This window comes from Ursus arctos, unplaced genomic scaffold (assembly GCF_023065955.2).
Source record: "Ursus arctos isolate Adak ecotype North America unplaced genomic scaffold, UrsArc2.0 scaffold_16, whole genome shotgun sequence".
NCBI classification, from domain to species: Eukaryota; Metazoa; Chordata; class Mammalia; order Carnivora; family Ursidae; genus Ursus; species Ursus arctos.
The window spans coordinates 52,985,289-53,006,947 of NW_026622830.1; the positions used below are offsets into that span (position 1 = coordinate 52,985,289).

Genomic DNA, 21,659 nt, shown 5'->3' on the forward strand with positions numbered 1-21,659 from the left:
CTCTGGAAGGAGGGAGCCATCGGTGGGGTAAGAAGAAAATCACGAGAACATGAGTGGGAGATCAGCTCTTGTCAGTTGTCGAAAGGACGAGCCCTGGGCTCTAATGATTGGATTGAGCAGTGCAGAGGTCGTCGGTAGTCTTAGAGGGAGAAGTTCGTGGAGTGGTGGGGGCCAGAGCCAGTGGGTTTAAGAGAGAAAAGGAAAAGAAGAATTTGCGATATCGAGTATGTTGTGTGTATGCTTGTTTGTGGAATTATTTGTACAGTAGTTGTTTTAAAGTCCCTCTGGGCTGATTGTCATATTTGTTTCCTTCTTGATATTGGCTTGTGTTGATTTTCTCCTCCCACGGGAATTGACGCTTTTCTGGTTCTTCCTATGCTGAATAAGTTTGGGGTGTGCCCTCCCCATTTAGGATATCGTGCAAGGAGACTTTCCATTGTATTGAAATCTGCTGATTTTGGTCGTGGTTTAAATCCAGTCTTGCTTCCTAATCCCCCTGCTCCACTTTACTTTTCAGAGTGGTCAGAGAGCTTCTGCAGTTACTCTTTCCAGCCTTCCTAGTTGCTCTTTCTAGGAGAGGCAGGAGGGAATGTGCTTCGTCTTCCTTACCTAGATCTGGGACCGTTCGCTTTGCAAACTGCTTCCATTTGCCCAGGTAGTGATCTCCAGTTCCACCGAGGCCAGTGATGCCCGCACGACTGTGTCTCTTGATCACTTACCACTCCCAGGCCTTGCAGGAGATTTCCTGCTAAGTACTGCATGCATTTGGTTCATGGGTCCTTACTTTGGTGCCTCTCTCAGGTAGACAGAATGACCCTTAGGTATACCTTAGTAGCCCATTCGTTCATATGTGTACAATTGAAGTGTTGTCTTGTCTTGACAAGACTGTGCCTATTAATTAATTTGAGTAGAATAGTGTTTCTTTCGTATTTTTAATGAGCCTTTGCGCAGTGGAATTTTCTATGGATATTATTTACAGTGTAGAACAGAATGGTGGTTAAGAGGATGGGTGTTGGATAGGTCTTGCTTTGAACCTCAGATTCGATTCTTATTCCCTGCATGTTGACCAGGTTCCTTAAGCTCTAAATCTGTTTTCTTATCTGTTAAGTGGAGATTATCATAACTCTTTGACAAATGTGACAGAACATAGTTCTTAGTACATGGCTAGTTAGGGAAGAATCAGCCTGAGGTTCAGCAAATACAGTTCCCAGTGATGTAGTTATTTCTGTTGTGGGGATTTAAAAGCTAATCTTATTCCCTGATGAGTTTGACCAGCGTATCTAAGATGTGCAAGCAGCTGGTATTCACCGTGTACTCTGCATGTAGAACAGGCGATTTATTGTTGTTGTTGTTGTTGTTCCTAATACCGGTTTTTCAGCCATTAGTAATATTGCCTCTTCATTTCCCTAATGTATTCACATCATCAGTAGCTTACTACCGGTTGGACCGCAGACCCTGTTCCATGCGCTGGCACACAGATGAATGGGATGCGGTGACCTATGACCTATGAGCTGCTCCACTGTCTAGTATTAGAATGTGTTTGACTAGAAAATGATTTTGAAGCGTAAAGAAGCTTTTGTTTGCCCAGATAACTTTCATAATCATGTTTACATTCTTTATATATTTTTGGTTTTTCAGAAAGTTTCTTCTGACCTGTGTTCTTCAGAGTACAGGTTACTACGGCTTGCCTGAGTGCAGAAACCTTTGGTACACTGAGCTTAGAGGAAGGGACACCTGTGTGAAGTGGTTATATATTTTGGACATTAGAGACCTTCACAGATAATTTAAATGGTTAGAATGTTGTGCATTGAGAAACAGTGGTTTGGGGCTTTATTTGGCAGTTAGCATCAAGCGGACCATTTCCTGCCAGGGGCTCAGCCTGCATGGTTAATTCAAGCCAGAGATCTTCTAATATGGCAGTGTGTCGTGTTGACTGTTACTCAGCTTCAGAAAGAATCCTTCTGTCATGTTTGCTTTGGAAAGCCCAAATCATGTCCATTGTTTTCACAGTAATAATATCTGGGTAACTTGGGAAGCCAGAATAGCATCGTGATTCTAAGGTAAGCTGGTGTTTGAGTGCCTGATCTCTCTCTCCCTTGTCTGCTGTGTGACCTTGGAAAATGTCTTAAGTTTTTTTGGACTTTGTTTTCTCACATGCAAAATGGAACAAGAGTAGTAATCAGTTAGGGCTGTGAGGATTCCAGAGCTGGTGCTTGTAAAGCACTTGGGAGAGACTGCTATGACACCACACCCTCCGCAGATGGCAGGTTGTCACTGTTGTCCGGGTGAGTGAGAGGTGGGTATCAGGGACTGTCCAGGTTGGACTGTGCACTGAAACGAGACGATTAGAAGCAAAGTGATCGTGTGGAGTATGTTACCTGTTCAGGAAGCATAGATTCAGAGTGTGTTGTGACTGGTGGGAAATTCTCATTTGCATGTTAGGGGGAAGAGAGTTCAGAGTAGCCTGAGGACCCCGTGTACGTATAAATGTCCCCACTTATGCCAGAAACGTAGAGATTGTCCATCTTACAAATACCTTCAAGGAGCTGGCAATTTATTTCATTGTATAATGAGCCAAGTTTAATTTTTCTTTGTCTGGAGCAAAAGAATTTAAGCATTTTAATTATAGGATTGGGGAAATACCTAGTTTTCTGCCCTAGTTGAACTAGTTCAAATTGTTATGCTTGTATTTTAGTAGTTCCATGCTGGACGTGGCCCTAAGCTGCCCGCAGTTCAAATGGTAGACATCCAGCAGGTCCAGTGTTGATAAATGCGGTGTTGCTATCTGCTTGAATTCTCCTTAAAATAGAAACTAGAGTGAGGAGCAATTATAAGGCCCTCAAAGCCAGTGTATACGCTCATGTATTCATCATTAGGTCATTCACGCATCAAGTGCATGTGTTCTGATCGTGTGTTTTAGGTGTTCGGTCCAGTGCGCGCTGTTGGTTATAGAGTGGCGAACAGAAACCAGACGTGGGGAGTAACTGGGCTGTCTTGTGTTTGCGGTTAGTAAGGAGAATAAAGCCAGTTCCAGCGGACTCGCAAGATTTCCCTGAATGACATTTTCAGGTTTATACTCCTAACAGACAAGAGGCAATAAACAAACAAACAAACAACGACAGTAGAAAAAGAGGGCTTTTAAAGAGCAAATGGTACTCACCTGCTGCAGGCACTGGGGCTTTTTGACCTTCACTTTGGTTTTATTTAATAGTGCTTTAAATATTTGGGATGGCGGTGCTGAGGCTGTGGAACTTAGGCTGTCGTTGTCCCCAGAATCTTGCTGTTTGGGTGGAGGAAGACACTGACAGGCCAGATTTAACATCCGCTCTAGTTTGTTGCACAGGAAGCTCCACCACCGCAGAGTCCTGCGTCTCTCTCGTCTATTGCCTTGTGTCCTGGGGCCTGGGGCCGTGCATGGCATTTGTCACCCACTCCACAGATACTGGTGTCATGTGAAGGCGTGCTGAGGGGGACAGGAGAGAGGTGTCTCACCTGGGGGAAGGGCAAGGCTCCCACCGCACATGCGTCCAGGTTAGCCCGGGGAAGAAGGTCCAGGTGGAGGAGGTGTCGAGGAGGGCACAGGTTGTTCTGTACACCGAAAATGGCTTAATGTTGCTGCTTTGTAGGATTCACGGGAGATAGCATGACAGTCAGACTGGGCTTGATCATTCAGGGACCGACAGGTCATATCAAGGAGTTGGGATTTCCTCTTCTTCAAAAGGAGTAATTCTAAAGTACTAGAAACCAGGTGTCCTGATACCCAAGCCGGCACTCTTTTCATATTACACAATGCATACAATGTCAAGCAAGTGTCATCAGGTCTTGGGTTCCATATCCATTAGTGATAGCCGGACTATTAAAGTTCTGTAAGCCCCTGGTGAACTTTTCATCTTTTGGGGAGAGTGAGGATATAGGAGAAATATTTGTTTTCTCAGGTGTGAAAAAAAGTTGAAACTCTTTAAATTTAAAGGCAAGCAAGGTCCATATGTCTTTGAATTCTAGTTCTCCGGAAGGATAGCAGGTATGTGTAGTAGATACTCAGTACCCGAATAAATGCAAAAAAATACAAAAACCCTTTGCTTTTGTGTATACTCTTGTAGCAGGCGTTGTACTGGACTCTGCAGGGTGATAACTGGATGAGAAATGATCCTCTCCAAAAGGTCTTTGCAGCCGAGGGAGGGAGACAGAGAAGTCAGTCAGTGATGATGGTACAGTGGGTGAGTCCTGAGATAGAGGTACGCCCAGACCATTATGATGGGTACTTATCTTTCTTCAGTCCCCCACTTTTTTTTTTTTTTTTAAAGATTTTATTTATTTATTCGACAGAGATAGAGACAGCCAGCGAGAGAGGGAACACAAGCAGGGGAAGTGGGAGAGGAAGAAGCAGGCAGCGGAGGAGCCTGATGTGGGGCTCGATCCCATAATGCCGGGATCACGCCCTGAGCTGAAGGCAGACACTTAACCACTGTGCCACCCAGGTGCCCCATCAGTCCCCCACATTCTTAACCCTTTTTATACCTATTGTAATTTACCCCCTACCCCAGACCTATTTTCCCCATACCTTCCAGTAGCCTCTTAGTAATTTTTCTTCATGGTCATACAGACTCATCTCTTCTTCACATTTGATTTCTGGCAGACATTTTCCTGGAGATCTCTGTTCTGTTCTTTTCTGAGCTGCTTGCTCCTTCGGTCTTTTATTGTGTTGTCCCTGGATGTTCCTTTGTTCTCATCGTTTGGCTTTTGTCCACAGTTGGATTTTATGTTTGTGGCAACTCTTGTCTTTGTCTTTCTTCACTGACTTCTTCCTTTTGGTGGCGTTAATTACTTTAAAAAGATAGTACAGTGTTTTTGGACAAGTTGAAGACAGCCTTCAGCATGCCCTCCTCTTGAGCAACACTGCTCCGGCTTGGACTTGTTTCCCTCTCTCCTGGTGCACAGCCACCATTCTGGAATCTCCCTTCATCGTCGTCCTGGGGATTCCCTTATCCCTTCTAATGGAAGCTCATGCCTTGCTCATTTTTTGTTGATGCTCGTGTTTTGGTGGAAGACTTTCTCCAGGGGCTTTCTGACATAGGATGCTTAGGAGGCAAACCTTTTGGGACCATGCATGATTGAAACTTGATTGATGGTTTCGCTGGGTATAGAGTTCTGTATTGGAATTCATTTTTGTTCATAAATTCAAAGATTGCTCCATTGCCTTCTTGTTTTCATGTTACTGTTTTAGAATTCAGAAGCTATTCTCATTTTTCCTTCGTATGTAACTTTTCCCCCCTCCCATCTTTAGAAGCTTGTAGGAGTTTTACAATTTGTCCAAGTCTTTTGAAATGTCGTGATGGTGTACCTTGTGTGGTCGGTTTTCATCCACTGTGCTGCATATTCAGCAGGTCCGTTCATTCTGGCAACTGGGAGTTTTCAGTTCTGGGAATACTCTTTGGCATTACTGTGCTGAGGTTTTCTCTCTTGCTTTTCCTTATTTTGTTTTTCTGGAAGTCTTATTATCCGGAACTTGGCTGTCCTGGGCAAAGGTTGTAATTATCTTAATACCTTTTTCTTCTTCTTCTTCTTCCTTCCTTTGCTCCTCCTTTTCTGCCTTTTTTTTTGGGGGGGGGGTGTCTTTTTATTCTCTATTCAGGGAGATGACTTCAGTTTGACTTAACCTTTTCTTTAGTTTATTATTTCTGATTTCAGAAAGGTTCTTTAGATTTCCAAGAGCTCTTTTTCTATTTTTCTAGAAGAACATCCTGTTTTTCTTTATTGATTACAGTGTTGTCTTACCTCTATATTATTGATAGTTTGTATAGTCTCTGTTTCTTTTAGGTTGTTTCCTTCCTTCTCCTGTCTGACGTGGTGGGGCCCTTTGACTTTTACATCAGGGTATTCTGGGTGGGCCATATGTTGGGGGTCCCCAGGGTTAGTATCTTTAGATCTGTCTTTTGGAGCTGATCAGATTCCCCAGAAATATTCTCCAGTCTCTTTCCGGCACAATTCTGACTTCAGAATCTGGAAGCCAGCGGTGTGCGTGTGTGGTCTGTTGTAGGAGAGCTGGAGAATTCACTGTTCACTGTATATACGGTCATTAAGTCCAGGTCTGTTCAGTGCAGCTGGGCAGGGTGACTTCAGTCCATAGACGCCTCTACTTTTCCGGGGAATGCCCCCTCCCATCTTCTTTCAGAGTGAGGGGGCATCACGTTGTGCCTGGCTTGAGGTTGAGGTTCTGGTTTCAGCTTCCATGGCCTTCCCCGGCTCCTCTGTATTTGGGGCTATGCCTTCTTTACCCCCGTTCTGTCTACGCTGCTGCTGCCACTTCTGTTCTTCTAGGACACTGCTGTGCAAGTGGAAGTGGTTCCCGTGTGTTCCACTGCTGAATTAGGACCTGGCTTTCTTGGGCCTGCTGCCTCATTTACTCTACTTCAGTCTGTTATAGTTTCTGTCTCCTCCAGGTTTCTTCTTTTTACTTTTTTGTTTGGGTCTCAATCTTCCATGTTAGAAGATTTCCTCAGTACTTCAAAAATCTTGGCTTTTTTCTCCTTTCAGTTCTCCCTGTGCTGTTTCAAACATTTTTAAAAAAGATTTTATTTATTTACTTATTTGAGGGAGCGAGTGTATGCACAGGAGAGAGAGCAGAGAGCACAAACGGGGAGGGGCAGAGGGAGAGGGAGAAGCAGACTCCCTGTTGAGCAGGGAGCCTGACCTGGGGCTCCATCCCTGGACCCTGGGATCATGACCTGAGCTGAAGGCAGATGCTTAACAGACTGAGCCACCCAGGCGCCCCTGTTTAGAACATTTTAAAAAAATATCTCTTTAGTATAGTTTTGATGGAAGGCAGTGGAACAGATGTCTATACTCTGTCATTGTATCGTGCACTTATTAGCCAACCACACCCTGTTAATTTATGATTTTTGATATGTTTGAATAGTTTCCAGTTGCTTCACATGTATTTCTTTTCTTTTTTTTTTTTTTTTAAGATTTTATTTATTTATTTGACAGAGAGAGATACCAGTGAGAGAGGAGACACAGGCAGGGGGAGTGGGAGAGGAAAAAGCAGGCTCCCAGCGTAGGAGCCTGAGGTGGGGCTCGATCCCAGGACTCTGGGATCACGCCCTGAGCCGAAGGCACACGCTTAACGACTGAGCCGCCCAGGCGCTCCTTCCTGTGTGTTTCTTAAGTAGAAATAGGTTTGAAGACAGGGACGTGGTGCCCTCTTCTCACCCCTCATCCCAGGCGTTGCCCAGTAGGCTTGCGTGGGAGGTGATGGAACTGGCTGAGGGGTGAGTTCAGTAGAGCTTCAAGAAGTGAAAGGAAGGGGGTTTTAATGCGCATGTTGTCTCTCCTTCTCAGGTTCTCTGAGGACTATGGAAAGAGGAAAGAGAAACCGGGAGCATTTCCTTTAAACCCACGTTTGATTTCTTCACAGAGTTACCGTGGCCTTCAGAACTGTGAGTATAATTCTCTTGCTACATTTGTGTTTTGGTTTTTCCTTTTGTTTTGATTTTTCTTTCATCTGTCTTAAGGTTTCTTTGACGTATACTAGAAACAAATAAAAGGTAGTTGATTTTGCAGAGTAGGTGAGGGAAGAAATATTAGTTGTTTAGTGCCTTTTATGTGTGGAGAGAGGCAGGCAGGATGACAGTCCTGTCCCTGATAGTTGTGACAGTAGCAGCATGTGCCCTAGAAGAGTGGCCCAACAGGGTCAGCACTGGGCCATCCAGCTCCTAGGTGAGTCTCTGGCAGTAATCCCCTGAATGAGGCTACCCTTTGCCCCTGTTTCACATTTGCATAACTGAAACAGAGGTTAAAGGTTACTAAGTTAGTAAAAAGCAAAGCTGGGATTCAGACTCAGTCTGGCTTCGGAGCGTGTGCTTTTTACTCGTGTTTTATTCTTCTGGGCTCTGGATTCAGATGTTGGCTTGGCTGCTTACTTACTAACTCTTCTCTACTGAAACCTAGCTTTCTCTCCATGCGAACTCTTCACTGACTACTTTTTTTTTTTTTTTTAAGATCTTATTTATTTATTTGACAGAGATAGAGACAGCCAGGGAGAGAGGGAACACAAGCAGGGGGACTGGGAGAGGAAGAAGCAGGCTCATAGCGGAGGAGCCTGACGTGGGGCTCGATCCCATAACGCCGGGATCACGCCCTGAGCCGAAGGCAGACGCTTAACCGCTGTGCCACCCAGGCGCCCCTCTTCACTGACTACTTAAACCTAGCTCTTTCCTCTGACAAAGGGTGCTGGTGATGGGACCGCTCTCCTAGGGTTGTGGTGAAGATGCCATAAGAAATGTGAAATGTGCTCAGCATTCACAAATGTTAGCAATTGCTATTCGGTGGCAGTTCCCCCACTTTAATGAGAGGAAAACTAAGCTCCAGAGATTGGGTTATTTGTGATTTGTTAATTTGTAACCTTGGCACTTGTGCTGCACTCCACAGTTGGGAGGTTATAGAATTGAGATTCTATTCCAGTTTGTCTTATTTCCAAAGACTGCTCTTTCTGGTAGGCCTAGTGGTAAATCGAGGACAGATCGTTGATAGAAGATTCATCAATCTGTCTTGTGGTATTAGCATTGGTAAGATTTTAGCAATACATTGCTTTGGTGTAAAAGCCCCATAAACTTAGACTTCATGGATTCAGAATTCAAAATCATTATAATTACGTTGAATTTGACTTTGGCAAGTGTGTTTGTCTTAGATGTCCAAGGGGCAGGACCCTGGATTGTTTTTCCATTTCCTTCTGGGGGTCAGTTCACCTTCCTCCTTTGTTCTCCTTTCTCCCCCAAACCCACTTTTGTTTCTGCCAGGATTAGGTATTAGGGAAGGGAAGGAAAATTGTGTCACGAAGTTTCAGTTTCCAAGTAAGGCCTGGAAGTCTTGCTCCTTTTTTCTGATTCCTTCTACCCTTTCTTGGCTACGAGAGGCACCTGTTCTGTGTGCTGTGCCAGGTGTGACTCTGCTGTCTTTTGGAGAAGGCCATGCCCAGCTGTTTACATCCCTTGTCTCCTCCCCACCCTCCCTGCACATTTCGATGTTTCTTCCTGTACCAGTGGGCTATATTTATTGGGTACAAGTCTGTTTCTGCATCTTTAAGGGCAAAGATTTTGTTATTTCGTTTCTGCATGTTTTCTGCTTGACCCATGGGTAGTTTTCACTAAATGCTGGATGAAGTAGTGTTTAATGCTTGCCACAAAATAAGTTCTCTTTTCTTAGTGGATCCAAACAAGAGGGAGAATATCAAGTATAACTTTTCATCAGCATTAGCTATTAAAAATCATTCGTCATGGTAGAGCCCAAGACAGTTTCATATTTAGCAGAAGTTACACAAAATTTTTCTTCTTAATGTGATGTGCAGCGGAACGAATGCCTGACAGGGAACTGAGAGCCCGTTCTTGGCTCACTGGAACTTTGAGCACCGAGATATAATCTGCTGCTTCTAGTTTGGCCCTCCCCTCCCCTCCCCCCCGTTTGAAAATATGTAAACCCAGGAAAAATACCTTATAACCAGTGTTTCTATAATTGTTTCCCCCAATTCTGGACAACTGGTGAGGTCACACGAGTAAGCCTGGCTTTGTACAGCATCGACTTAATGGTGTTCCTCTGAGATCCGGGTCCCTTGATGTACCTGAGTGCCCTGGTCCACTTGAGCCCCTGCAGGATGGATCAGGTTCTTGGTTCTTGATTTGTTTTGGGGTGTTGCATTCTTAAGGCAGAACTTGGGATGGAGGTGTTTTACAATCAGAATTCTAGGAAAGCAAAGCAAAGTTTTGGAGGAGTTGAATTGCTGAAATATGTATGGAGATTATTTTCAGGGTTAATGGGGTGTGGGGAGGCAGTAGACAGAAAGGAAGGTTGCCCGGAGACCCATCTGAAACCCCCCATTTGGTGAATAAAGATAGGTTATTTAGCGTCAGGGCAGCTGAGAACAATCGACATAGATTGAACTGTGAGGTTCTGGGGCTGTTTGTCCAAACAAAGAGTCGCTAGGGTAAGGCGGTGCTGACTGTCGGCTCCGGAGGGCAGCTGTCCCTCCCTCAGTGTTGAGCCCTGAGATTCGGCTGAGGTTTGCAAGGCTAGTGTGTTGGGAATAGACACTGGTGGTGGGGGTTGGAGGGTGGGGGAGAGTAGAGGACAACCAGGAGATTGTCGGCACGCTGTTCAGGGAACCAGGTGAGCGGCAGCGGAGGCTGGGATTGGAGCAGGAAAACTGGAGGTGGTGAGAAGCAGTTGGGCCTTGGATGTATTTCAAAGGTAGAACCAGTAGGATTTGCTGACAGATTGGATAAGGGGTGTGAGGACAAAGGGAGGAGTTGAGTTGACTAGAAGGCTCTTGGCCTGGGCAACTAGATGGGGGGACGGCTGTGGGTGGAACTTGGTTTAGAGGGGCAGATGGGGAGCTCACTGTAGGCATTTTACGTTTGTGATTCTGTTAGGGATCCAAGTAGAGATGTCATGTAGGCAGTTGTAAATAGGCATTTGGAGCTTGGAAGAGAAGTCTGAGCTGGAAGTGGCCATGAAAACGCAGTGACGGTCTGTGGTCACCGAGGGAGTGAGCACAGAGAAGACAAGCAAGCCTGAGCCTCGGGTCACTCTGCCATCGAGTGCTCAAGGACGAACATGAGCAGTGTTTGGCACAGAGCAGGTGTGAAGAAGACCACAAGCACTGGCACCATGGGAAGAAGGGAAGAAGTGTCCAGGAGGAGGATGTGATCAACTCTCTGAAGTGTCAGGAAAGGTCATGATGAGGACTGAGGTTTGGCCTTCGGGTTTGGCGACTTGGAGGACACTCTGGCAAGTGCTCGGCGCAGTGTGGGGGCATGGTCAGAATGAAAGCCCGCCTGGACGGTGGTGTGAAGGGGGAGAGGGTAGCGAGACAGATTGCATCTGGGTGACTTAGGTCCAGGGTGTACGGTCATCCTCACACTTACTCACCGTCTGGGTGCTGAGTAACGCAGCCGGGTCCCTGAGGTCCGTGGTGGTGTTTTCATGTCCCGGGCGGGGAAAGGTCAGGTTCAGAGCTTACAGTAGCTTTCTCAAGAGTACGGAGCAGGCAGGCTGACGCCAGGTCTCAGGCCATGCACGCTGTCCTCAGCTGCCCTGCGTCCTGAGGGTGGAGAGACACTGTTGAAGGGGCAAGGGGTAGCGTGGTTGAAAAGTTGTAGGAAAACACTTATGTCCTGCTGGAAGTGCTTCTGTTAAGGATTCTTTCTTTTTCTTACTTAGAAATTTCACTTCTATCAGAGGGTGGTACGTGCATGTGTTCAAAAGTAAAACAGTGTTGAATGATTCATGCAGAACCCAGCGGGCTCCTGTCCTGCCTCCACCATCCGCCTCCCAGAGCTGCCTGGAATCCTGCTTATCTGTTTCTTTTAGCATTTCTGTCCACGGTTCCCAGCAATATCTATGTAGAGGCAGGGCCATCGATGCGTCACTTTTAGACAAAGTTACATTTTGAACTCCCATCTTCCCCCACATAGTTGTAGCACAATTTTTGTTTAGAGCCATAATTTGGCGAATTGTTTTGACTTTGTTAATGTTGCTCACTATTGAGCTGGTGAATGTAGCATGATTATATTCCCTTTTAGTTCAACTTTTTGTTTTCCTGTTTTCTTGAGCTTAACAGTTGCCACTTTTTTTTTTTTTTCCTGTTTGCTTGATATTCTTAAGAGTTCTCACTCTCCCTGACAGTAAGGCCTCTTAATAAAATTTGCCATCTGCTCATGTGTATTCCTTCTGTCTTCACCCCCAGGGACATCTGTTTTCTTGCATGCTGGACAGGTTACTCTCCCATGGTAGTAGGGTTGAGGTGCGTAGGGCAGATTCTGCAGGAGCAGGCGAGACCAGGTAGAGAATCCTGATGGGGAAGACAGTGATGGGGAGCTCAGAGGGAGGAGGATGGTGTCCTCCTGAGGGAGCAGGTCCGGGCATGGTGAGTGGGGCTCGCGGTAGTTGGGGAAAGGCATTCCAGGTGGAGATGGTGAGAAAAAGCAGAGCGGGACGAGATCGGTTACTTTTTGTTAACCTACAAAGCCTGTATTGTGGCGTCTCGCTAGGTGGTACATGTTAACTTAGTTACTGACTCTTCCTTTAAGACCTTTAAATAGATTTCCATGGAAAATGTGACATTCAGATCGTTAAACATTTGTCCTAAATTTTTTATTTTTTGAAAGATTTTATTTTTTAAGTAATCTGTACACCCAGTGTGGGGCTCAAACTTACAACCCCGAGGTCAAGAGTCGTACACTCTACTGACTGAGCCAGCCAGGGTCCCCCGTCATAAATTTTAATATTTTCTTAAAACCTGAGCATAGAATATATCATGACACTTAAATCCAAGAGATCATCTTAAACTGTTGATTCCATGTATTTGTTCATGGAAAAATCTTTATGGATATCCCGTCACTGAGGCGGCCCAGCCAGTCATCGTGCAGGAGTGCCTTTGTAGATTGGTGGTTGAGTCTCTTCCTATAGCAGCACACACCGCATTCTAGCTCTCTCAACAGATGGGCCTCGGTTGGGCTCCCAGGGCCTGTTCGCTTCCCTGGGAATTAATCTCCGTGGGCCTCTGCCACTCCTCTGGGATTGTGGCCATCCGGTCTGACAGCTTAAGTTGCTAATTGACTTGTGGGGAAGACAGATTAAAAATACATTTATATGTGAGCGTGTGAATTTATTTTATAATTGTATTTATGTAAATAATCTGGACATCTATACGTTTACAGTAAAAGGTGTTAAATGCTTTCCAGAAGAGTGATGAAGTTTTATGAGGAAACAGCTCGTGGTGCCTGGCACACAGTAGCCCCTCAGTGAGAATGAATGCTGAGCTCCAGTCTGTCCCCCGCTTGCCCTGATGCCAGCGATGTTGTGAGACACTGCCTCCTCTGCACGGGCCTCGCCCTCAGCTCGGCTCTGATGGGCTCCAGCCTCAGCACTGCCGGCTGGTGCCTCTTCATGCCACACCCCCCCCCCCCCCCCCGTCCCGTTATGCTTTTGTTTCTCCTGCTTTTCTGCTTGGAACATTCATTCTTTTTAAAGGGGAAACTTTGAGGGTTCTGCCCTAGGGCATGGCTGTGTGTGTGTGTGTGTGTGTGTGTGTGTCTGCCTGTCTCCCTCTCTCTCATTTGGACCACAGGGCTGGGCTTTGGCATCTTTGTGCATCAGCTGTGCACACACAGGCTTAGCTGGTAACTCATTCAACTTTCTTTATTTGCTTGTCTCACTTCCTTGGTTGTCAGTTCTCGTGGGCCAGGTTCTAACGTTACTGCTTTTTGAATCCATGTGGTCTGACATGTTATCAGCACTCAGTGCTTGTTGAGTGAAAAAAATCCCGAATAGTTGAAATCTGGGGCATTTTTCTAAAGGAGGTGCTGTTTCGTGCCGGTAGAGACGGTGGGGAGAGACTTCCATACTTATGTAGGAATTCTGGGGGCAAAGGCACTGGGAAATGAACTTGTGTGTGGAGTGTTTAGGCAGACATGGGCTTTCCTGCTGATTATAGTTGGAGGCTGCGTTAAGGTTCGTGGAGAGAGGTGAGTAGGAAAGACTTGCTCCTCTGCCTACTGTCTCTAAGGGGTGAGGGCGGGGCTCTTGTAAGCCTTTACCCTGCCCCTAAAGATCTGTGCTCCCCAGGTGTGGTTCCAGCCTTTTTGTCTTATCCCTGTCCACCCACTTGACACTGTCCTCTCTTTTCCTGGGAGGCTCACCCACCATTTGGCTTTGCACACCTTATCTACCTCTGTCCCCCGCTGCCTGGTCACCAGTGCCTTTCCCCTGTACCTGGGGACACCCTGGAAACCACCAAGCCATTCTAGCTTAGATTCCTAGTGTGTGCTCCTTTCCTTGTCAGTCCGAATTGTTGGTAAGCGTCAGTGAAATGTGCTTGCGCCCCCAGCATGTGGTAGGTGTGCAGAAGAGGGGAGTTCATGTTAAGTAGGCCTTTCTGGTGCTGCAAAGAGGCGGGCTGGGCTAGGGGACTGAACACATGGTGCAGGGTGGAGCACCGCAGTAGGGCAGTGCTTGGACAGAGACGGGAGCACAGCCTGGCCAGCGTGTTCTCCGTGAAGGGCTCACCTTTGCTTCTGAGGTCTTAACCGAGAGAGTACAGTGAGCCCCCTTTCAGCCCTAGTTTGGATATTATTAACATCAACTTCCTCATGCACAGAAATAATATGGTGGGTATTATAATTTGTCTCTCAGATTGTTTCACTTTCCTCATTGTGTTTGGAGAAGAAGCTGCTGGTTTCCCCGTGTTCTTTTCATGTGCAGTTTTAGAGCTTTTCGTTTCACGTAGGACCTTTCGTTTCACGTAGCGCGCGCCAGGAAATGTGTGCACCAGCTGATGCTTTATCGCAGGCTTCCGTCCGTCTGTCATGGCCCCCGCCCCCAGTCTCCTGGTTGAGCAGTAATTATATGAACCCGTAGAGTGTGTCGTCCCCCCGATCACCCTCCTCCCGGCACCACTGTCCCCATCTGTCCCGGCGCCCGCTCCTGCTCGCCCTTCTCACCAGCCGGCACACTCTGGGGTCTACTTGTTTGCACTGTTTGCTGTCCTGCAGTGAAATGCACCGCCCCCCACCAGGCAAGGAACTGCTCATTCCAGATTAATGCTGCACCCCCAGGGCCTCACACTACTAGACTCCTGTAGTGAGCCGATGAGTAGATTGATGGATTTAGTCACCTTGTCTGCTTGCAGAGACAGAGGTTCACATCACTAGAGGCAGATGAGAAGGGTCATGGAGGTTTTTGTGAAAATTAAAAAACTTCTTTGTAGTGCCTGAATGGTTAGTGACACTGAGTTTTTAAAGCAGTTTTCACAAATCTTTCCTTTCAAATTCATCTGTAATTGTTCAAACTATTAGGAATTTATTGTAAATTTAACAGTTTTCTGTATTTCATAACTTTATCTGTTTTCAGTTAAAGAGAAAAATCCATTTTGAAACAATTATCACTGAGTGGTTTTGTTTTGCCTTTGAGTAATATTTGTATAAATGATAGTGTGATTGACTGTAGCTCCCAGAGCGGAGGTTTATATGCCCGTCTACATTATCTTCTTTACCTTCTTCAGATGATACACGTCGGCATTTCTATACCTTTCTTCCTGAAAAGTTGTAGAAAATGAGTCCTATTCTAAATGTTTTATAGGAGTTTGATGTTGAAAACCAAGCAGTGGTGGTAAGTTTTTCCTTTGAGCCTGAAGACCAGCGTGCCGTTGGCTTCTTTCCTGTGCTCTGATGCTCCGGTGTGTGTGTCCGTGTCGCCCTCTGCACACAGTCTGCGGCGGAGTCTTTGGTCAGGGGCCGGTGCCTTGCCAGTGACAGCAGCTTCCGGAGCTGACAGGCTTCGGGTTCCCTTCTGTTTCACCTGGGGCCCTGTCACATCTGTGCATCGATTTGGGCGAACTGGCCTGTGAACAATAGTGTGACTTCTGGTCAACCTGTCCAGGTAGCGAGGTCTGTGAGCTCCCTCAGTTGTGTGCGGTACGTCTCAGTTTGGAGGGCTTCGTGCTGTTCCAACGCTGTTGTAAGGGGCAGCGCTTGGCTTATGTGTGGCAGTGGTTCATCTTGTTCGTTTATCTCGTGGCCTTAATATAAATTCACTTATTGGTTCTGGTGGTTTACTGGAGCAAGTAGAAAATCCAAAGAAATCTATGCTCGTGTAATCTGAAAATAACCTTTTCTGTCCAATCTTTATGTCTTTTATTTCTCTGTCTTGCCCTCTCGCCTTGACCAGCACCTTCATTACAGTGTTCTTGTCATGTGCTGGCCTCAGGGAGCAAGTTCTCAGTGTCGAGTAGGGTTCAGTTCTCGTTTTGTCTTTGTTTTGGTAGAGGTCCTCCGTTGAATGTAAAAATTTTCCTTTTAACTCCTGGTTTTCTGAGAGGTGTTGTGTTTTTGTTTTTGTTTTTAAATCGTGAGAGGGTGTTGCATTTTGTCAAGTGCTTTTTCGGTGTGTATTGAATTGCTTGTAGAAATTTTCTGTTTTATAAAATAATGGGTGAATTACGTTTCGATTGTTGAATCAGCCTTGCATTTCTGAGGTAAATCCCACTTGATCATGTTGTATTATCGTTTTATATATTGTTAGATCGATAGGCAATATTTTGTTTAGGAAATCTGTATCTATTTGCGTGGGGGTATCAATCTGTCATTTTTTTTCTTGTGACCTTTTTGTGGTGCTCTCATTTCAAGTACCGCCATTCTCATAGAACAAGCTGGGACGTGTCCCCTTACGTTTCCGTTTGCATGACCAGTGTATGTAAAGTTAGGGACACTAATCTCTCGTGGCAGTACTGGGAGTCTTAGTCCCATTTGGTGGCGAGGTACTAGTCACAAAGGGCTGTAAAGCAGCAACAGGAATGTGTTATGTCTTGTGTAGTTGTATTCCAGGGATGGGGATGCACACACGCATGTATGTGTGTGCTCATGTAGAAAGCCGTGGAGCTCTGCGCTCGGGATTTGTGCATCTCACACGTTAGGCTCCAGTCCGGACTAGCAGAATTGGACCGTGTGTGCAGCCCCCACGCAGCGATGCAGCTCTGGAGGTCTGGCATTGTGCTCAGTTTGGAAAGGGAAGATCAGACGCATCAACACGGTATCTTAAGCCAGGTTCCTAAAGCCCGGGGAAAAGAGTATATATAAAATCTGAGATACGAGATTTTAAATGCTTAAAAATACCCTAATATTACACGTGTAATAAAGTGGTACAGCGTTAAAGGAATTTGTTAGAAAAAAATGCAAACCAAAACTTATAACAGAAAAGGAAACCGTTTCCTAGAACCAGGGAGCAAGGAGAAGAATTGAGGCTTGAATGTTGGGGAAGGGGGCCGAGAGCCGCTGGGCAGGGATTCAGGGGATGAAGGGCGGCTCCTGCAGAGTCGGACTGGAGCGGGTGCCAGAGAGGCCCAGTGCTTCCTTCTGTGTGGCTCTGCTGCTGGGAACATCTGATGAGCTTCCGTCAGTGGCTGATGCCGCAGGTGGAAACATTTCAGACCGGAGCTGTGTTTACACCCCCATCGCTTATACTGTAATGTCTCTGTGCGGTGCTGTGAGAGGTGTCAGGATGTTGACGGAAGAAAGAGCTCTGCAGCAGTCACTTCCACAGGGAGGGTTCGCCTGATTTTCGGACACCTTGCTTTTCAGACTGTAGGTGGTTTCAGTGACCTGCAGATTTTATTTGGATTGCAGCTTGAGACTTTTTCACACAGTCTTGTTTAATGTTATGTAATGAGTTTAGGGGATGTGAATATAAAGTTTCCTTATATTTATGTTGGCCAGAAAAATGTTGTATTGAAAGATATACATAGTCTGTCTTATATTAAAAGCAAACAAACAAAAACCAAGGAAAAAACTTAGGACCTTGTTAAGCAGGATGAGGCCGTATGTTGTATTTCCCCCAAGGTCTGTTTTGTTAACCGTTTTAAATTTTTTTAAGAGAAACAAAATACTTCCAGAATATCATATACTAACTTTACTTTTCTACTGTGAAAATCTTACCTGTTGTAAAGTTGACAGAATCATTGAGAAGATAATATCAGACTGTCGGGTATTCTGTTTGTTTTAACTTTTATGTAAGATCATGATGGAATGGTGTACTGCTGGTATATTTTCAGTTTAGAAAAATGCATATTGTCTTTTTATAGGGCAAGGTTTAGCGGAAAATTCTTGGAACACTTGTGCTTCATTTGTTCATTGGGTTTAATTACAGATTTCAAACATACCAGATAGTATTATAGTGGGAATGATAGTCTGTTGTTTTCTTTTTTTGACAAGGATTCATAAAGCTTTGAAGTGTGGCAGGAAAGATGCTTTTTAGGGCTATGATGGGACTTTTGAAGTATTAATTAAATGGGGGGGGCCTTTTAGGCTTTCCATTTTGAAAACAATCTTAGCATTTCCCTTTCATCGGCCTAGAGAATTCAGGTTATCCCTCCTAAGCACTGCTGCCACGGATTGGATGCTGACATTGTCTCTAATATATCTTGGTAATAAGCACTCTACCTTCATTATCTCCTCTAGGATGGTGGGTGTTACTGCTTGTGCTCTGCAGACAAGGAGCCTCTAATAATTTAAGAGTCACTTGTTGGGAGCGGGGGAGGCAGGTATAGTCTTTAACATTAGTAACACGCACTGCTTCTCAGTCGGGATCTTGCTCGGAAGTCACGGCCTGTGGAACCGTCACTGAGACTTGTCTCTTCGGTAGAATTCACAGCCTTCTTCAGTTATAGGCTCAGGGACTAGATTGGGCTCATTCTTTTAAAGGTTTATTTGTGTGATTTAGGTGAAGTTTTAGGTGTCCTATAATCTCTAGGGTGTCTTGCCCATAGAAAGTAAATGGGTGGCTCAAGGCAGAGATGCTTTAATAGTCTTGATAATCTAAGGGATGTGCCTACCTAACCACTGAAAGTCGTCAAAGCCATAATAGTTGAAATGCTATTGTAGTACATTATTTTCCCCATTGTAGGTTGTTAACAGTTTTACTATGGAAATTGCATTCTTTTTTTTTTTTTTTAAGATTTTATTTATTTATTCGACAGAGATAGAGACAGCCAGCGAGAGAGGGAACACAAGCAGGGGGAGCGGGAGAGGAAGAAGCAGGCTCATAGCAGAGGAGCCTGATGTGGGGCTCGATCCCATAACGCCGGGATCACGCCCTGAGCCGAAGGCAGACGCTTAACTTAACTCTGTGCCACGCAGGCGCCCCTGGAAATTGAATTCTTGCACTCAGAATTGGGGATTAAGTGAAGTTAGCCACGCTTTCTTTCTCCTTGGCTCCCAGAATCCTGTGAGGAGTCTTTTACCTGATCCTAGCAGGAGATGGAAACGTTCTTTTATAAGGAGACTGGTCCAAGAGAAAAGGCAGACTAACGTTCTGGGGTCTCTAGCCAAGCAGCTGATTCTCTGCTCAGTGCAGAGATCATCAGGTCGCCCGCATGTACAGGGCTCCTCGACAACCAGGTGTTTAAAGACAGCCTCTGCAGCACAGCAAGAAGAAATAAGTGGGACAACACCAAACTAAAATTTTCTGTGCAGCAAAGGAAACCATCAACCAAAGGGCAAGACAAGGGCAGCCTGAAGAATGGGAGAAAATACTTGTAAATCATATATCTAATAAAGGACTAATATTTAAAATATATAAGCAACTCATACAACTCGATACCAAAAAAAAAAAGTGTTGAAAAAAATGGGCAGAGGATCTGAGTAGACATTTCTCCAAAGAGGACATCCGGATGGCCAACAGATACGTGAAAATATGCCCAGCATCATTCATCGTAAGGGAAATGCGAATCAAAACGACCGTGAGGTATCACCTCACACCTGTCAGAATGGCTGTGATCACGAAGACGAGAATAACAAGTGTTGCTGAGGATGTGGAGAGGAAGGAGCCCTCATGCACTGCTGGTGGGAATACAAACTGGTGCAGCCACTGTGGAGACAGTATGGAAGTTCCTCAAGAAATTAAAAGTAGAATTAACCATATGATCCAGCTGTTTCACTATGAGGTATTTATCCAAAGAAAGTGAAAATACTAATTTGAACAGATATATGTGTACTACAGGATTATTTCCAATAGCCAAGACATGGAAGCAACCCAAGTGTCCATTAATGAGTGAATAGGTGGAGAAGATTGTGTGTGCGTTCGTACACACACATATAAATACATACCGTGGAGTATTATTCCACCATTAAAATGAAATCTTGCCATTTGCAAGAACATGGGATGGATTGTGAGGACATTATGCTACATGAAATAAGACTAATCTTTCAGAGAAAGACAAATACCTTGTGATCTCAGTAACGAGTGGAACCAAAAAAACCAAAACAAACGAACAAATAAAACTAGATACAGAGAAAAGAACGGTGGTTGCTCAAGGGGGGCTTGGAGGGGTGGGCGAAATGGGTGAGGGGGTCAAGAGGTACAGAATTCCAGTTATCAATAAGTTGTGGGGCTATAACGTACAGCATGCTCCCTGTAGTTGATAATATTGTAGTGTATACCTGAAAGATGCCGAGAGAGTAAGTGCTAAAAACTCTCATCACAAGAAAAAAGTTCTTTTTTTGGGTGACTTTTTATGGTGACAAGTGGTAACTAGACTTGTTATGGTGATCATTTCATATTGTATACAAATGTCGAATCATTACATGTACACCTAATACTAATATGTTGTATGCCAATTATATTTCGATAAAAAAAATAAAGACAGCCTTTGCTTTCAAAATGTGAAGCCAAAACAGAGAGAGAAAACAGTTTTGAGTAACAAAGAGGAAACCACAAGCAGAAAGAAGCTAAAAGAAGATAAAAAATTTAAATGTCAGTAGAACTGCATCCATGAAAGACCAACAGAATCCTTTTTTTTCTTTTTAGGATTTATTTATTTATTTTTGGGGGGTTGGCAAAGGGAGAGGTGGAGAGAGTCCCAAGCAGACTCTGCTGCTGGGCACAGAGCCTGACGCAGGGCTCGCTCCGACAGCCCTGAGATCACGACCTGAGCCAAAACCAAGAGTCAGATGCTTTAACCAGCTGCGTCACCCAGGCACCCCTAGAATTCTTTCAAAAAGTGCATTCAAAGAAGAGGAAAATTGAAAGCATCAAAGTAGACATAAACTCAGTAAGAGCAGTGGGAAATAATGTGGAAGATATCTCTCAGAACATGTGTAGGAAAGAAAAATGAGGGAGAAAAGAAAGCAAGTAGGATGATGAGTTGAGAAGGTCCAACATCCAAATAATAAGAGTTGTAGAAAGAGACAAAAGGATTAAATCATCAAAGATCTGATACAAGGACATTTTCTGGAAGCAAAGGGTAAGGGTTTCCAGATTGCAGGTTCCTGGATACTGAAGCCCCGTGGCTACCCCTTGGGCCTCTCCTCCTCCGCCCTTCCCGTGGCAAGACAGCCTCCTTGCGGCCTTGCGGCACCTGTGCAGCTGTGACGCTCTAACTGTGGAAGGGGTGAGGTCTCTTCCTTTACAACTCTTCCTACTCTTGCCATTTTTTAGTAGTATTTATTACAGTTGTAATTAGTTACATGTGTGTATCTCCCTTGACTAGGCTGAGAGCTCTGCAGGGTAGGGTCATATATATATATATCCACACATCTGTTCCAGTGCCTAGCCTAGTATTTGGTAAAGTAAGTATTTTCAACTTAACTAATCTAAGGGTGGTGTGGCACATTCATTTGCCCCTGGGAGACAGGCATGGCTGGATGACAACATGAAGCATTGTGGCCATGGAAAAGCGGGCAGTAGCAATACCATATCCAGCTGACCCTTGGCCCAGGACAGGGGTGTGTGGTAACAACATGATGGGCGAATACCTGTTGCCACTCTACTGTATGTTGCCACGCAGGAGTGAGACCCGCCAGTGACAGTGTTTTCAAGAGAGGATGGGAATCCAGCAGCAGCAGGGCTTGGCAAGCAAGAGCCCAGTCTTGAGGTAGACTGCCTGGCTGTGAGGCTCATGTAGGAGGCATGTGGCCTTGGGCGGGTCACTTCTCTCTGTTCCCACATGTGGAAAGTGGGGGAAAAAGAAGGTCTTTTGCTTTGTTTTGTTTTTAAGATTTTATTTATTTATTTTGTCAGAGAGAGAGAGAACCCAAGCAGGGGGAGGGACAGGCAGAGGGAGAAGCAGGCTCCTTGCCGATGTGGGACTTGATCCCAGAACCCTGGATCATGACCTG

The 21,659-nt window shown here is 45.2% G+C and overlaps 1 protein-coding gene and 1 long non-coding RNA gene across 6 annotated transcripts in view; one reads left to right on the forward strand and one right to left on the reverse strand.

The window, feature by feature from the left end:
- The window catches only part of LOC130543845 (uncharacterized), a 407,309-nt gene that overhangs the window by 190,450 nt on the left and 195,200 nt on the right, over positions 1-21,659 (reverse strand). The gene's annotated exons all lie outside the window — the stretch shown is intronic.
- Positions 1-21,659, forward strand: part of LOC125281973 (uncharacterized) — a 59,651-nt gene that overhangs the window by 17,898 nt on the left and 20,094 nt on the right. The window contains exon 3 of the long non-coding RNA XR_007189058.2: positions 7,339-7,436. This is a non-coding gene — a long non-coding RNA (uncharacterized LOC125281973). The remainder of the gene's footprint in view (positions 1-7,338; positions 7,437-21,659) is intronic.